The following is a 15228-nucleotide window of genomic DNA, read 5'->3' as shown; positions in this document are numbered from 1 at the left end:
ACGTGACCCCAGGCTCAGCCTAGCAACGCTTCACCCAGGTATCCCACAAACTTTTCCAAGGGGGCCCCAACTGGGGCCGTCGTGTGGCATTCTTTGTCTTTGGGGCTGTCTTATGTGCTAACAAAGCAATAGAGCCATTGGTGGGACAAGTACAAGATTAAATGGTGGTCTACCTAGAGATATGCCTGGCTAACTGGGTCTACAGCAGTGGGGACTGGACAGAGTCCACAGCACTATACAAGGACAGGGCCCTGGAGGAGGCATGTCTGCGGGAGGGACAGCTGCTGCCTTGAAGCCCAAGGCAGGTACCTAGGCTATGCTGACATGAGTTCCAAGGTGAGGTGTGGCCAGAGAGCAGGGCACAGCAGTCAGGGACTTTTGCTGGACCCCTGAACAACCAAGTAGGTTTTTACAAAATAGATTAATTGGGTTAAAATACTGTCTTTATCATTGGTTTAAAAATTATTGAATTGGTACATTTTAAACTGTGGTGATTGAATATTATAACCTTGAGAGTTATGCTTTGCTTGTGGGCAGTGCTTAGATAAATGGTTGTTGTTCTGTGTTTCATATTAAAGAAGAAAAGAATTGGTTAAAACTTTGATTTAGTTAGTAAAAGACAGTCTTAATTTGTACAGTAGAGACTGATAAGCCATCGTGCTGGGGCCAGGAGTTAAGCACAGTTAAAAAAAAAGAGCTGATAGAGTCTGACTGAGTGTCTGCAAGAGCCGCTCTTAGAGGGGACAACAGCTTTCTGCTTGTAATATTGGTAATAGAGAATTAACTTAAAATTGGTAACTCGGGTTGGAATCATGTTAAGCGACAACACCTGACATGAGCCGACCCAGGAATATTTTGCATAATTCTTACGCCTTATGAATTTAGTGAGGCCAAGGGTGAGGCCTGGACCAGAGATAAGATTTAAAATGATGTCTTTGATGTATTCAAAATTGCACTGTCATGCATTCATATGTAAGAATTGGCAGCTAAGCTTTGTAATGTGATAGTAATGCTTTGATATTTATTTTAAAGAAAATAGAATGTTTAAAAGTGGGTTTTGTTTAAATTATGGTTATACCTTAGCATTACAAGAATTAAAAAAGGTGTAGAGTCTAGTAGAGACAAGTGATGAGCAGTCTGACAAAGACTTAGTTTGCCTTGGAAATAAAAAGTACATAGAAAAATAATCCAAATTCTATCGAAGCCTAGTAGTAGTGCTAAACTGCTAGCACATCTTGCCCCTAGAGTAAACAGGCTTTAAAAAGAAACCTGAAACCACTGTGGCTGTTGGGAGAAGGATGTTTTGCACCTACGATTGTCTGTCTCACTGAGCTAGTGGGAGATACTTTCCCTGCTGGTCCCTGGTCAAATGCACCCATCCAATGGTGCACTCATAGCATTTAGCAAAATAAGGAATTTTATCTTGTCATTTATATCAGAAATGGAGACAGGTTTTTTTCTTATTTGGAGATTTTGAGGCACTGGGAACCCAAATACCATCCAGGTAGATTTCTTTGTATTGATTATTAAGGGTTTTGTTTTTGTGTTTTTGAGAAAAGATGCTTGAAGTATTTACTGAATTTGTTTTGAGATTCATATGTTGCAGAAATGTATACCCTTGGTAAATCCCTTCATCAGACGTGCGAAACTTGCCTGCTTGAACTCCTGGTGTCCTGAACTTCAGCCTGATCCAGCTAAGACACAGAGACTAATTCTGTTTTTCCTTCCTCACCCCTCTTTTATATCTACGCCCCCATTCAGCTTGAAGAAGTTATGATGAGTCATCTACCCGGTTCCCTGGGCGTTGGGGATAGAAAGGTTTGTTAATGGTTATATTTGAAATAGAGAAGAAATAGCCAGATTTAATTGTATAGCTATAGAAAGCCTTATAATTTGTTACTGAGTTAAATTCATATGTTCCTATTTGGTACAAAATCAATGTTATCTTTTGTAAAATGACCTTCTGACAATATTTACCCTGTATTGAAAGTGATTTAAATGGTGTATAGATAATTTAAACTAGAAACATTGTGTGACTAGTATTTAGTCAGGTATTTGAGTATTTCTTCAGATACACAGCTTATTCTCAGAAAGTTTGCTTTGGTGTTTATATTATTAGTTTTGAGTTTTGTATCATATGCAGTAGTGATTGGGAAAAGTTGAGGCTTGTGTTATAAACCATTTCCATCTTAAACTAGTATACAACAAATAAGTAAGAGCCTTTAAGTTGAGAATTTGTTGTTAAGATTGGGTGTACAATTATATTCTTATTGACTGTGAGGTGTAGCTAATACAGTTCTGTTGTGCATACTTCAAGACCAAAAGATGAAGTTTTCTATATTCACTTAAGAGATTTCTGGTTTCAGTATTTCCCTAGCAAGCAGGGCTTAGAACCAGTTCCTTTTTACTGTTATTATAGACAGATCTGAGATGTTTAGACCTGTGAGTTTAGGGCCAAATTAGCAAATTCATGGCTCTGAGTTTATTATTAGGGTGATTTCAAGATCTGAGATGTCTAGACCTGTGAGTTTACGGCCAAAGTAGCAAATTCATAGAAAAGAACTGAGATTAGTTCATAGACAATAGTCCAGATTACATTACATAGATAGTTGGTTTTCAAAAACATCAGAAATCCACAGAATATGGCATTTGATAATATTTATTCATCTGGCTAGAGACCTGTCTGCAACTGACAGTACCCCTTTCTCAGACTCAAAGAAGAAACTGAGCATCATTTGAGCTGCTCCAGCTGTGGCAAGACAGCCACTAGGCAGAAGTTGCCTCTTCATCTGCAGATGATACTGTCCAAAAAAAGGACACACAGGCCTAGGACAGCATATATCTGCAGAGACAGATTAAGCTGGTCCTTAAAGTTCCTGTGTCAGACATTCACTGGCCAGAAGGCTGAAGATTGATGCTCCAATGTTTTAAGGGGCTGTCCAGGTGTCTAGCAGTCTCTTAATTGGCAATATTTCTGGAAGCTGTTTTATGCTTCCCCATATATTCCATTATTCAGTCATTCCTGGATTTCTGGTGGAATTGAAAGACTATGAAAGTTAGAAGAGATGCAGGACTTTTCTTTACGACTATTAAGAAAACTAGTGCAGGTGGCTGAGAAAGTGTTTTAAACGGAGAAAGAAAAAAGGAAAGTTGCAGACAGATTGTGAAAGGACATAGTGAAGAGATAGAACGTTTAAAAGAGAGTCTTTGAAGATGGAGTCTAGTGTGAGAGTCAGAAAGAATAAGAGGCTAGAGAGCTGGAGATAAGGACAAGAAAGAAGAGAAGCTAGGAAGCTTGAGAGCCAGTAAGGTGGTGCCTGGCAATAGAAGACAGTTAAGAAGTTCCCCTGACAGTTATGTTGAGACTGTGCTTAGGGACTGCAGGGATAGCTACAGGAACATCCGCTATGGTAGTGCAGCATAAGGCTTATAGAGAGTTAAGAGCTGCCATTGATTTAAATATGAGAGAATGTTGCTTTTGTGTAAACCATTCAGGAGTCATTAGAGACTCCATGAGTAAGCTCAGAGAAAGGCTAAATAACCATAGGCCCATGCGTGCTTAATAAATTAGTTGTTATTATCAAAAAAAGAATAAGTGCTGTTCAGATTCTAATGTTAGGTCAACAATATTATTCTTTGCTAGGCCAGGAAAATCTAAAATATAATGATACTGATATTTAGTTCTATGATTAGAACTATCTACTAGAAGAAGTGGGGAATGAAAGACTGGAGAATCTTAGAATGAGGGCATTTAATAGAAGTGTATGTATAATGTGTAACCTTTACTTAAAGAAGGCATAGGAAGTCTCTATGAGCCAGGAAGGTGGACTGATCAGTTTCAGGAACAAGAAAGCAGTCAGCTATTAAGAAGATAACATTGCCCAGAATAAGGAACAGGTTAGCGGTCAGTCATTAAGAAGATAACATTGACTAAACAACAGGATCTAATTAGTCCTAGGAGTGGTCAGCCATTAAGAAGACAGTGTTGACCAAACCACATTCCTCTAGACAATGAGTGTGCAGGATGACTTCCTTGTGACCTGACTCAGCTAGGTGGTGGGTTTCTTTGGAATTTTCCATTGTTCCCTTTTTATGTTTCCCTGGTAACCCCTTCACCCCCCCTAGTTTGTGGGTTTTTTTCCTTTAAATACCGCTTCCTCCTCTTGCTAGTGGTTGAACTCCTCTGGCCTGCCAGGCTATGAGTTCGACCCCAGATCTGGAATAAACCTCATGTGATTACAGCAAGTTTGGTCTCTTGTGAGTCATTGGGTGGTTGTGTCATCCCGAGACTTGAGTAAGGATCTCCCCAGTTCTTGGGGTCTTTCAGGAGAAGGTGGGTTGGTGAGCAGGGGCATGGAATAGGGTGTTTTTCCAGATGGGAAACCAGAAAGGGGAGAACATTTGAAATATAATAAAGAAAATATCTAATAAACAAAACAAAACAAAACAAGCAAATGAACAAAAAACAGTCCACACTGAATCCGGCTAGGCACCAGCATCTGTGGTCTTGCAGACCCCCATGGTCAGCCCCAAGTGGCAGTCTTGCCCTGGTTCTTGTGGCCAGCCTGCTTCAAAGCCTCTTTGTCTTTCCATCCTGGCTAGCCATGACCAAGCACCGAGATTTTTCTCTTTGTCCCAGCAGTCAGCTGTGGGAGTGCTGTCCTCAGTCTGTGCTCTGCTGTGCTTACCTCTCACCTGGAGCTCCGTACTTTGCCCAATCTTCCCATTCCAAAGGCTGGCTGAATTCAGTCCTGGCTATGTTCTTTCCCTCTGGCCCACCTGAGTCTCTGTGAATGAAGTACACCAGACAATCTGAGTTTAAAATCAACAGAGGACACAACCATTGGGCATGGAATCTATTATCCTAAACTCATCAACTATTCTGTGTTGGAAATTTTCTAGTGGCAGAGGCCACCAAAACGTCTAACAGTTTCCTATCTACATTCTGCTTCTTCTTGCTCCCTGTCTCTCCATAAAAAGGGCAGTTTCATCCTCCCTTGTCAATTTTTGCTGTCTTAGACTAGGATTGCCCACCTCCTCTTCTCCCAGCAATTAGCTTCTTGTTGTCTCTTTTAGCCAAACAATTAATTAGTGGAAATTCCCCTACATCAGTCTATGATAATTGTGATGCCACTGTTAATATATTTCATCATAGAAGGAGAAAAGGGAGGTCTTACTTCGAACTCTGTAAGAGTGCATAAATTCTGTAAGGCTACCTGAAGGAGATGCTTGCTACAGCTTTCCTGAGGTTAAATCACCTGTCACATTGTGGGCTTTCCACTGACACCAAGGTTTTTGAGTCACCATGCTTCTATAAGCAACCCTTTCCTCACGATCCTCTAAGTGAACCCAGGCAAATTACCGGTTCACAAATCTGGAATTTGTGATGGAATTTGGATTTGGATATATTTGGTACACAATCTTGGATTAATATTAATTTACTTGTGTCTTTGCAGGAAATATCAACAATGAGGAGGGGATGAAGACGGGGAAGAAGGGAACAAAGTGCAATTTGGACCATATTTAGTCCATGAGGTTCCATATACAAAGTCCTTAGGCATCTGAAAGCTGGTCTTTTCTGACACAGTGTGATCTTCTTTCACTTGTTTGTAACAATGGGCAACCATTCTGACAAAAAAAAACAGCAATTTTTCTTGTAACAAAATTTTCTTCATAACAAAACTAAACAATAATATACAATTATATGGACAATTTATTTCATTTTCTATTAACTAAGGTTCATTCTTTGTTTCATCCAGAAAGCAGAAGAAAACCTTAACCATACTCTACTGGGTAGAACATGTTACTACAACTTATCTTCACATTTTTATATGTACTGTGGATACAACCAACTCCACGTATAATGTTGTATAGGTATAAAATCAATGTATTATTGAAAGATACTTCTGGATTATTCTATTTAATATTTCTTACATTTTTAGGATTTTGTAAAATAACTTTGAAATTGTCCCAACTTTTATGAGTGGTGTGTTCAGAATTTAAAATTTTTTCCTTTTATGTTGCATTTCTATGTGAAGATATACTTTAGTATTTTCAGAGCTTACTATTTTTTCTTTAAGTATTCATTTTACATTCCAATCAATGCCCCTACAACAGTCCTCTCTTCCACAGTCTATCCTCCCATCCCCCCTACCATTCTCTTCTGAGAGGGTGGAGACTCCCCTGGGTATTCCCCTTGACCCTGGCATACCAAGTGTCTGCAAGACTAGATGCATCCTCTCCCACTGAGACAGACAAGACAGCCCTGTTACAGAACAAATTTATAGACAAGCTACAGATTTAGGGATATCTCCTGCTTTAGTTGTTGGGGGACCAACATGAAGAATGAGATGCACATGTGATCAGGGGCATTGGGGCAGGGGGTTGGGGACAGTGTCCAGCCTGTGTGTTCTTTGGTTGGTGGTTCAGTCTCTGAGAGCACCCAAGGGTCCAGATTAGTTGACACTAATGGTTTTCCTGTGGAGTTTCTATCCCCTTCAGGCCCTAAATTCTTCCTCCAACTCTTCCATAACAGTCCCCAAGCTCTGTCCAATGTTTGGCTGTGGGTATCTTCATGTGTTTCAGTCAACTGCTGGATGGGGCTTCTCAGAGGACAGCTTTGTTAGGTTCTTGTCTGCAAGCATAACAGAATATCATGATTAGTATGAGGGATTGCCCATGGGATGGGTCTCAAGTCAGGCCAGCTATTGGTTGGTCATTTTTTCAGTGTCTGCTCCATCTGCATTTCTTGTAAACAGGATAAATATTGGGTGGGAAGATTTTTAGGGTGAGTTGGTATTCCTGCCTGGCTAGAGGAGGTGGCATCTTCAGGTTCAATATCCCCACTGCTGTGAGTCTCAGCTAAGATCACCTCCATTAATTCCTGGGTGCTTTGCCCATTGCAGGTCTCTGGCACATCCTTGAGATGCTCCCCATGCAGATTTCCATTCGTTCTCCTTGCCCTCTGCATCTCTCTCTTGTCTCTTTCCACACATGATAGTGTTGGGGCCCAAAAGCCCCTGGTATCTCAGTCTCCATCTTGTCCCTGGACTATCATCTATTAACTAACACTTTTTGTTTCTTCCACTATCTTGCTTCCATTCCCACAATTGACTCTGAACATTTTATGATAGGGGGCTTCCCAGACACTTTACAATGAGAACATTCCTTACCATGAGGGGACATTCCCTTCTGGACATTTTACAATGAGAACATTCCTTACCATGAGGAGACATTCCCTTCAGGACATTTTACAATGTGGACATTCCATTTACACTAATGTGTAACCAAGCAATAATACCAGTTCGGCCCAGTTATTAGTGCTTGGGCAAATACCTTTGTTTCCCTAGAGTAAATTGAGACTTGATCAGAATTTTTTTGTCTTTTTTCCTTCCTTTATATCTCCTGATCCCAACTTTTTTGCTTATGTTCCTCTCTCTCAAGAATCCTGCTGTTTATGCCCTGCAGGTCGGGACATGATACTTATCCTAACATCCCCCTCCTCCACATCTTCTCTCCCACCCAGTTCCCCTTCCTATATCTGCCGCCTCTGACTATTATATTCCCTCTTCTAAGTGAGATTCGTGCCTTTCTTCTTGTTTAGCTTCTTTAGGTCTGTTGAGTGTAGTGTGAGTTTCCTGTACATTATGGCTAATATCCACTTATAGGTAAGTACATACCTTGTTTGACTGACTTCTTCTTTGGCTCTGTCTGTTCAGTTGATGATTCTACAAATTACTATTGTATAACACTCTTCCTGAGGAGATATGGACAAATTTCTATTTATCCTATATAGGGAAATAATGACAGACCAAAATATGGATACTAACAAAATCTAACTTTTTGATCCAATGTGCATTATTGGTGTTACTAACAGGGATATGGGTGAGAGCTTAGTTGCAGAAATAGAAATTACTCAAAAATAGTTGCATCATCAAAAACCAACCCCAACTCTGGTAACAGCTTACAAAACCTTGGAACATCGAGCACACCTCACAGCTGAAAGGCAGATCAACAGACTATAGTGGTTATTTTTTGGTAGATGAGTAGATCAAGCTTCTTCTAGGCAGTTGGTCTTGTCTCTACTTCTTCCAGGCTGTTCAGCCTGATGCTCTCAGGCTCTTTTAAGTACCTCAATTTGTCTGAGAATCTTCTTTCAGCTTGTTTATATTTGATTCTCTATCTTAGCTTTGGTTACTGTTTATATATGATTGACAAGGACAAAGCCTAGTGAATATGGTCAATTTTAGGGACTTCCTGAATATATTTTGATATGTTTACTTCCTATTCTAACAATCTTTCCTGCAGGATAGAGTTTTTCCCCCTACTCTTTTTTTTTTTTAAACTTTTATTGCATGATTTCAATTTATCTGAATTTGTTAAAAACGAAGGGTTGGGAACGGGAAAAGATGGACAACAACGGGACAATTGCACCCAGCACCAGCAGAGCCCATGCAAAGCGGGCTAGCTGAGCGCGTGGGGCAGGCCCCATGGGTTCCCAGGGGGGGCTCAAGACACACCCCCGACCTTCTCCTACTCTTAAGGCTGTGGTTGTAAACCTTCCTAATGCTACAACCTTTTAATAAAGTCCCTTATGTTGTGATGACTCTAACTATAAATTATTTTTATTAGTACTTCATAACTGTAATTTTGGTACTGGTATGAATCATAATGTAAATACCTGATATGCAGTATATGATATATGACCCCTGTGAAATGATTCCCAAATTGAAAAATCCTATCCTAGAACATTCTGTTGATTTAAGTTCTTTTAAGTGTTCAGATCTAAAATATCCAGTTGTTTCATTTTCTTTTTACATCATACATCTTAAAGTTTCCATCTCAGTCTTAGAAGAAACTGCTTCCCAACTACTATATTTCTCATTTTGGTTACTTTACATTTACAGAATTTTTGTTTTATTGTTTCTTAAAATTCCACCACCCACAGGTTCTTGCAGAGCATCTGAATATTTTCTATACTAGTATATCAATGTACATTGATTATATTTTTATAATGTAATTTCTAATTAATGGATTTGATATATAAAATATTTATTCTATGCTCTTTTTTATTGTGTTCCTATAAAATTTTTGAGACACGATCTTACTCTATAGCACTGGCTAGCCTGAAACTCATTATGTATCCCAGGTTAATGAGTTCTCTTGCCTACAGTTCCAATGCACTAGAATTAAAGTATGATCCACCAGGTTTTTGATTGAGTTTAGTCTGATGTTTCCTTTTGCTCTTTAGATGGTTTCTCTTGAGCATGCTATGTATATTTATTTAAGATATGACTCCTTGGTGAAAATAACTCAGGGAGATAAATTTTCAATATTAGGATTTATGTACAGCTGACTAGAAGCTGGGCTATATTTTAAGACCGATGCATTGTAGGTGGGACAAGCTACATCATCCCATATCTTCTCTCATTTTTTAGGCCTTACTAAAAAGTTCTTTCCAGAAATTCTCATATATCATGTGCCCTTTCAGCTCAAAAACTTTTTTATTAGAGCCTTCTTGATGTGGTTAAAATATAGCCATAGGGACATTCTATTACTGTATTGCTAAATCTTAGCTGCTAGTAGCATGTGTACCAGTTCTGTGAAATCTTAAAATACATGTTAGAAAAGAAACTGAATGTCATACATGCACTGTTACAAAAATAATTTTATAAGTGAAAGTGATGGACACAGATAGAAGGTTCAAATATAAACCCACCTTGACCACTCAGGCCAGGCTGTCAAGAAGAAACTCATCTAAGCACCAAACCTAAGCACATTGACCCTGGGGTGGCTGGATGAAAGTCACCAAAGCTTCTGCAGTGGGTACCACTGTTGGGCTGTGAAAAGCAGTCTGTGTTCTTAGTCCAGTGAGGCTTACTTCCAACAACCCAATAGAGAATTCTACAAGAGACGGAACAGTAAAGCCATGCTTGCCAGACATGGCTGACTCCACAAGTCCTCCAACTCCATTATCCTATGAAATCTACCACATAGACAATGCCCCAAGCTCCCAGTATTCTGGCTAGACTCCAGCCCCAGTCAACTGATCACAGCCAGGTATGCCCCGCCCACCATATAAAGGGCTATTTGCCCCCTTTCTCTTTTTTCTCTTCTCTCTCCCCTCTCTCTTAATCTCTTACTCTTGTCTTAACTCTCCCTTCCCCCTCTCTCCATATGGCCATGGTCAGCCTCTAGTTCTCTACCTTTTCTCTTTCTATCTCTTTTCTACAATAAAACACCTTAAGACCATGGATTGCCTCCTTTATCTAGACTCACCATGTTGAGCCAGCATTTGTAGCTGCGAGACCTCACCGGGTATGTGTCATTGTTTCCCTGCTTGCCTCCTTTTCCCCTTTGGTCCTAGGGTGGACTGAGCTACTCTGAGGCTCCCAATTTGTTCTCAGCTCCTCTGCGGTATGCAGCTTTGCCTGCGATGCCCAGGAGCTAGAACCTGCGTCCTTGGCCTCCATGAGGCCCAGGGACCTCCCTCAGCTGTCCCCCTCCACTTCCCGCAGACTGGAATCTTGATGCCTACCTGGTGTAGTGGCGCATGTGGACAGACACCCACATATGCTGTGCAGAGTACCAGACCTCTGACAGGGTGTGGGTTCTTCTTTCCCATCCCTTTCGTTCCCCAATACCCTGTGCCTTGTGCCACCTTGGCAGCGGTAGCAGTGGCAGCAGTGGCTGAGCACAAGGCCCGGCATACCACTATAATGGATAAATGTATGACAGAGAGATGAAAATGATGGAGTACACTGTGCAGAAATGGAAGAGAAAGCAAAGCAGAGGAGCTAATATACTATGGAGAAAAGTGAACTTGGAGACTTGATGGTACTGAGGAACAGGAAGATATGAGTGGTCATGGTGAGGTGCTGGCCATGTTCCTCTTGCAGCTAGGTCTGTGGCAATGTCTATGTCCCAAGAATTATCACCAAAGATAAGTGGATATCTGTTGTCTGGACTGCCACTGAAGATCATGTGGATATCTGAGGGCCATGCTGCCATGGGCTTATCTGAGTGGCGTGTACTGCCACTAGAAGCCATGGGAACATCTAGGCACATACATGCTTGTGGGGATCATGTCTGGGTTATGATAGTATGTGAATTGTGGTCTATGTTGATGGTCCATCCATACTAGTATTAGCCACCAAAGGTCACACATATGTCACTGTTCTGGACTGACATCTGAGCACCTGAGCTGAGTAGGCCTCTCTTTTGCCTGAACAGCACAGGAGAACTGACTCTGGTGGCAGGGAGTGAGTACAAGAGAGTTGGCCCCACCCCTTGTCTGTCACAAAATGGTGTGGATAGAAAAGGATACTCCCCCTCACTCTCTACCACCTGTAGCAGGTGGGTGAGCTGGTCCTGAGATAATGAAGCAGCAGAGCTAACCCTGCTCCTGGTAGGCTGCAGCATTGTGTGAGCTAGATGAGATTGTCAGGGAGAACCTTCCCTGGGCCTGGGCTGAGGATAGCTGGCCATACAACCAACTCAGCCTCCTTCAAGGCCCAAATCCAAGGTTTGAGTTGTCTCACTTCAACATTTATCCAACATATGATCTTCTGGAAGGGCCTGCTGTGCAGATAAAAGATGCAGGATCTCTATGACATATGGCCACAACAGGGTATCAGAGAAGAGTCTCCTAACAATTTAGTATTGAGAATGTAACAGAATACAAGACCTTGAACCAGTCCAATGACTCATTACAATGAACATTTGAAAGTAAAGATTGTGAACAAAGGAGTATACTGTGAGACACATTGTGATACACTATATCTTCCATTATAAGATTTTTTTTTTTTACTATATCTTATTGTTTTTCTTTTGTGGGGGGTTATGGAGAAGTGGACCATGAAATTTAGCCTGGTCTTTAGTTGAGATAAAGGCTTTGAAGCCCTGGAGACCTGAAGGGACCATAGGAGCTTAGCCTACTTGCAGGCACCAGGCCTGTCACATAGCCACAGCCACCCATAGATTTGTAGCCATTGGTTATGTAAGGGCCATGCAATACCCTAAGCCCTTCCATACATAGATGAGGCACCCCTAACATCTCAGATGAGAACAATAGTAAAAGATATGTGACCTTTGGTCATATAGGGTCAAGGCAGAGATGACCATGATAATGAGGTACCTAGCAGCCTGGAGGGCAGAACCTATAAGCTTTCCTTCCCAGACATCCCTCCCCGCAACAGGTATTTAATCTCAGGCCCACCCTGAGAAGTGGGGTACAGTTTTACACAACCACTTTCTGCCATGACAATAAATGCCATGAACTGGCCTCTTTTCATAGGGATCCACCAAGGGGAGCCATGAAGAGGGTTTTTGCCTACAGAGCCATTCTCTAATCTCCTGTAGAAGGTCTCTCTACATTCCCAGCCACAGCTGCCACCAAGACTGCCACTGTCAAGGCAAGGACTCTCCCCATAGGACTAGCTGGAGCTCCCTCTTTTTCATACAACCTGGGATAGATACAGCCTGTGGGCCCCCACTTCATTCTCTGCTCTTCCAGCAGTACCTGGGTGTTCAAGGGTCTGAGAATCCCACTGTCTTGACTTTGTTGTAGACCCAGGGGCCCCTGGAGCAGCTCCAGTGTCTCCACATCTCAGACTTTACTTTCCCACCCCCAGGAGGTTCCTCAGAGCTTTCCTAAAGCTCAGCACCTGCCCCAGGCAGTATCATGGGATAAGAATAGTCAAATTCTACATGTTCTGCCTCCCCAAGTGGCCATGTCCTGTGGTGGAACAGGTATGGGACCACAACCCTACAGGGGGTTTGTAAGTATGGAGTGTAGAGAGGAATGGGAAGATTAATAGTATTGGGATGCGTGATGTGAAATTTACAGGGAATCTAAAGAGTTTTTTAAAATAAGGTTCAAATATATTTATTTCAAGTTTTCTATTCTGCATTAAAAACTAGAGAATTATTAGACAGTATACTAGTTGCAATTTACTACTATTTGTATCTATAAAAAGATGGTTTCTGCTTTGTGTTCTATATAACATATCAATATTGCTGCAGCAATATTCATGGGTCCTAATAGTTGTATTTTTCTACTCAAAGAAATTAGTGGGGATTTTTATTTGAACTATACTAAAATGTAAAAACTTCAGCCAGTTCTTTCTTACATCCTGTGTGAAAATTTTTTGGGCTAACTTCTTTTAAATTTGAAAAAGATGGGGCAGTACAGGTAGTATTCTAAAAGATCTTAAGTGGCTATAAACCTGAGTTTACATAAGCTGTCAAGATGATCATTTGCAGTAGATTTCATTGAGGAATCTGTGGTTTTGAAATTGGATTATTTATCTTCTGTGGGTTACTACTGTTTTGTTTTTATTTTATTGAAATTAAGTAAATGAATTTTCCAAGAAGGACCAGCTTGTTATTCTGACTCACCATTATTCTGACTCCATTAGTCTGGTTTATATCATTTTTATTAATGTAATTTTTATTTATATCTGAAGTTTGAAATTAAAAAGAATATATTATAACAATTTTTCTTTTAAATTACATAAAAAATAAAAATAATCACTAAATTAAAATCTAAAAGTACATTGCAAAGTAAAGTAGGAGAAAGCAAACCAAAAGACCAGGTTGAATAAAGAACAACTTTTCATGAGCGTGAGGAGAGAATTGAACTGTGAAAAATAGAAATATGGACAAAACTGCAAGATGTTGTTCAGGACAAACAGGAAAACCCATCTCAATTTTTAGAATGTTTTACAAAGGCTTTATTGCAATACACTAATCTGGACACTGAAAACCCAGAAGGTAAACAAATTCTGATGACCTACTTTTCTTTTCCCAGAGGTATTCTGACATAAAAGCTAAACTAAGGCAGTTGGAGAAGGGGCCCCCAACTTCATAGTCAGAAATCTTGGCACTGGCCTTCAAAGTGTACCATGAGAGAGATGAGAAATCCCCAAAACAAAAATACCACATGCTGGCAAAGGCGCTCTGACCAGTCTCAGCTACTACCCTAGACTTCTGGTCTTCTAAGGCCCAGAGACCACCAGGTCCCTGCTACAGATGTGGTCAATAAGGTCACTGGGCCAGGGTTTGCCCTACCCCTCACAAGCCAAGGGGGCCATGTCCTAGGTGCCATCAGGAGGGATATTGGACTGTCGATTTCCCTCACTTCACAGAGGACAGAGGACATTACTTCCAGGTAACCCTCCAGCTGATCTCCTAGGCTACAGGTGACTGAAGAGGCCAGAGCTCTCTCAACCTGACCACAACCATCACAAGTAGGGAGTCCTAGGGAGTCGTCTTAGTTTGTGGATGGGCCATCTCCTTCCTCTTGGGGCACCTCTCCTAGTCATCTTTCTGCTGTTATTATTCACTCCCTGTCTCATTAATCTTGTTTCTACATTCCTTTAATGACAAATACAAAGAATTTCTAGCCAAACTATTAATCAGTTCCTGTTACAGGATTATCAGCTGCTGTCCACAGATGAACTTGATTCAAACATTTACGAAATGGACCCGGATGGTGAAAGTCAGCTACACCCCAAAACTGACTACACCCCTGGACAGCAGGAAGCAGTTTAAGATATACAACACCCCAGTCCCAGAAGAACGGAGGTATATTGGTATCAGGATCAGCTCCAAACCCAGTGACATCACACCTGGGTGACAGAGATCCACAAATCTGCAGCAATGGTAACCAATACACATTCCCAGAATCCACTTGGCTCAAATCCTACCTTAACCTGAGAGTGGCTATCCAAATAAAGGCAGACACCTCTGATCTCTCTCTTTCTTCCCTGCCTCTTCTTGGCTATCACTTTTGCCCTCTTCTCCCAAAATAAACTCTGCTTTGTGGAACTGCTTTGGCCTGGTGTGGTCTGTCCAGACATGAGCCATGCCTCTAATACATCAAAAACCAATTGGTATAATGAGTGAATTAGCATTCTTCCCCAGAAGTTATAAAGAACAATTATGTAAATTCCAAAATCATGATGAAATTTGCTACTTTTAAGTAAAACCATTAGGAATGGTGCATATCAAGATAAGGGTGCACCCTTTGAATATGTATCACAGTTTCTCACTTCCTGCCTTCCTGGGAGGTATGTATAGACTTCAGGCCACAGAAAAATTCTGTTTTGTTTCCTGAAAATTCAATCCTATTTTTCCTGTCATTCCTAAGACAACGCCACTTCTTCTTCTTCTTCTTCTTCTTCTTCTTCTTCTTCTTCTTCTTCTCCTTCTCCTCCTCCTCCTCCT

At 41.0% G+C, this 15228-nt stretch overlaps 2 long non-coding RNA genes across 2 annotated transcripts in view; one reads left to right on the top strand and one right to left on the bottom strand.

The window, feature by feature from the left end:
* LOC116089048 overlaps positions 1-5074 on the bottom strand; it is a 45016-nt gene extending 39942 nt beyond the window's left edge. Inside the window, exons 1-2 of the long non-coding RNA XR_004118127.1 lie at positions 5035-5074; positions 4689-4787 (exon numbers count right to left, since the gene is read on the bottom strand). This is a non-coding gene — a long non-coding RNA (uncharacterized LOC116089048). The remainder of the gene's footprint in view (positions 1-4688; positions 4788-5034) is intronic.
* A 136-nt stretch (positions 5075-5210) lies between these two features.
* Positions 5211-5700, top strand: LOC116089046. Its single transcript, XR_004118126.1, has 2 exons — positions 5211-5291; positions 5457-5700. It is a non-coding gene; the product is annotated as an uncharacterized LOC116089046 (long non-coding RNA).
* The last annotated feature ends 9528 nt before the right edge of the window (positions 5701-15228 follow it).

This window comes from Mastomys coucha, unplaced genomic scaffold (genome assembly GCF_008632895.1).
Source record: "Mastomys coucha isolate ucsf_1 unplaced genomic scaffold, UCSF_Mcou_1 pScaffold14, whole genome shotgun sequence".
Taxonomy (NCBI): domain Eukaryota; kingdom Metazoa; phylum Chordata; class Mammalia; order Rodentia; family Muridae; genus Mastomys; species Mastomys coucha.
This window is presented reverse-complemented; position numbering and strand designations above follow the sequence as displayed.